We start from the raw sequence: 3080 nt of genomic DNA, 5'->3' as shown, positions 1-3080 counted from the left end.
CTGCATATTCAGTCTTGAATGATAACCCTAATCATTTGTTCATTTTTCCCTCAAGTTGAGATTGTACAAATCTTGAGTATTACTCACCTCCACACACTACTGTCTCGAAGCCTGCATTGCAAACGCACTCGTAGCCTACATCTTTATCTTGACACACTGAGGTTGCGCTGGGGCAGATATCGGGCATCTCTTGGCATTCATCTCGCTTCAGTGTAGCTGCAAAAAGCAAGGAGAGACGACAGTCAGTTAGTTAGTTAGTTAGTTGCTCAGCTACCAGAAACCCCACTGAGTTATCGATCGTCAGCGTCGACTAGTTCTCTAAGATGGTTCAGAATGTATACTACTCGGATAGTCCGACTGTCAACCAAGGCTTACGATTTTAAGGACCGAGATTAAAAGATGCTTTTCTCAAATAAATGGTTATTTTGTATGAAAGATAACAAGGGTCTGACACAAGACCCTGGTTTCTATAGAGCTGCTGGAATAATTATGGAAATCAGCCCTCCAGGGTTGTTTCTCACAGATAAGTTCACTGTAAATGTTTTTTTTTTTTTTCGTGGGTGGGCTTCTTTTCAAGCCGCATAGTTAGTTTCTTCTTCTTCTCCTTCTTCTTACCTTCTATACAGCAGGAACATAGAGCTGATTTGCATTCCTTCGCAAACAGGAGGCCGTTGCAGTCCCCTTCCTGGCTGTTGCTGATGCATTAGCCACCGTAAGCAAGGCATTCGTCAGACGGCTTGCAAGCTGTGGAGTTAGAACAGTAATGAATGAAGACACCTCTCCGTTTTGGGCTGAAAATGATTATGTCCCAAGATACATAGTTGCTCTTTTGCATCAATGTTTTCTTTCATAATGATAATGATGATGATGAGCTTTCTCTATGTAGATACGTCATAATGATGAACAATTTCTACCTTTATTATTTTTTATATTTTGATCACATTATCATATTTCGTGCTTACAGAAAAAAAGACGAAAAGAGATAATATATACTGCGATCAATTGATGGTCTCAAAACTTCTTCCAAAGACCTTCAGAGAATCTTGAAAGTGAGATTCAAAAGTTCATATAAGAATGAAGTACAGTAAAGAAAATGAAAGGAATTAAAAGCACTGAAGACTAATCATAAACATGTAACATAACATCTGACAAGAAAGTCTATTAAGTAGCAGCAACAAAACACTTATTATGCACAACGTCAGTTAAGCGAGACAATGAAATCCAGAAATTCAAGCTTGGCAAAAATTAACAAAGAAATAATCCATGCCGAGCACACACACAAAGCATTATGTATATTTATGTATATGTTTTTGGTATCCCAACTTTGTCTCGTCCAACTCTCCTCGCATAAAGTACCGTATTAGGTCAAATTATAGGAGGGGCCAGTAATGACGCCACTGGTCGACTTCTTCTCTTTCCCCAAAGAAATAATTGAAAATGAAAGCTTACAAAGTCACCAAAGATAAAAGTACTTGACCTTAGCTCCAACCTCCTACTAGGCTCTTACCATTTGGAAGACCGGGCTGCGACTGTAAAACAAAAGAAAAACGAGTAAGGGACGTAGGTAATAATAATAATGATAACAATAAACCTTTTCTAAAGATTTTTGCATGCAAATAAAATTCACCCTTTAAATAACATTAGGTAAGTAATAGCAGTGGCAAATCATGAGCTTCTAAGGAACTGTTAATTAAAAGTTACAAGGAGCGCAGATCAAGTCTTGACAAGGGTCATCTTCCGTTTCTTTCGAAAGAAAAATTGATACAACATTGTTTGGTATACATAAGTACACACACACAAAACACACATACACACATAACACACACACACACACAAAACACACATACACACACACACACACACACATATATATATATATATATATATATATATATATATATATATATATATATATATATATATAATACATACATACATACATATCCAATCCTGTCAGCATTGTTCAGAAGATGAAGAAGAAACCTATTTATATGGAAGAAGAAGAAGAAGCCCACCACAGGGGCCATCCACATGAAATTCCAGAAGTTTCTAAAGAATCTTATGGTGTCACACACTCACACACACACACACACACACACACACACACACACACACACATATATATATATATATATATATATATATATATATATATATATATATATATATATATATATATATATATACCCAGCAAACACAGATGTATTGGACCAATTCTGGATTAATGAGGAAATCCAACTATAACTAATGGATAATGGAATAACTGAACTGGACCCATTACCAAAGTAATACCGCATTTCCAATGTTGGATAACACTTGATATCCTATTTCGGTTTGATTATCTCTTTTCCAGTGTTGGATACCCAACTGTTGTTTTATTCATAAACAATACAGTTGGATCTTTTGAAGCGACTTTAAAAAATACATTTGCATATCAGCAAAAAAAAAAATCCTCAGAATTATTGATAAACCATTTATAATATATATATAGATACCATATATATATATTTTGATAATATATATATATATAGTATTATATATATATATATATATATATATATATATATATAATATATATATATATGTAATAGTGTGGCACAGTGTTGTTATTCCAAAGGGCAATAACTTAATAATACTTAAGAAAAAGGCACGAAACGGATAATAAGAGAAGAAAAGGGAAAAGGGAATATGATAATGATTTTTCTTAGCGAAGGGATTTTGTTACTCCAAACGATTAAGGCTTTTAGCCATCAGCCATGTGGTTTTCATCTCCCCAAAAAACCCCTGTCCGTAACAGCGATTAGTGACCAGCGATATCGCCCAGGCATCTTCGAGAAATTGGAAACTACTCTCATTAGCGCCTATGACTAATCGCCGTTCCCTTCGTGAACAGGTCAGAGAGAGCCATCTGGCATACGTTAAAAAGGAATTCTATGACCCGTTGTTAGAAAGAGGGAAGTACCAAACTCTTCAGAGCCCCACCCTCTCGAGATAGACCTAAGGACTTCGACGAATCAAAAGCCATGAGTGTTGGTCATAAGGCAGCCCAAAAGGGGTATCAATGAATGACCTATGAGGTT

General features: G+C 35.7%; 1 protein-coding gene across 11 annotated transcripts in view; it reads left to right on the top strand.

Annotated features, from left to right (window-relative positions):
• Window positions 1-3080, top strand: part of LOC135224515 (E3 ubiquitin-protein ligase MYCBP2-like) — a 1655355-nt gene that overhangs the window by 565790 nt on the left and 1086485 nt on the right. The window lies entirely within an intron of this gene.

This window comes from Macrobrachium nipponense, chromosome 12, assembly GCF_015104395.2.
Source record: "Macrobrachium nipponense isolate FS-2020 chromosome 12, ASM1510439v2, whole genome shotgun sequence".
In the NCBI taxonomy this organism is placed as follows: Eukaryota; Metazoa; Arthropoda; class Malacostraca; order Decapoda; family Palaemonidae; genus Macrobrachium; species Macrobrachium nipponense.
The sequence above is the reverse complement of the archived record's forward strand: the minus strand, read 5'-3'. Positions and strand labels throughout refer to the sequence as shown.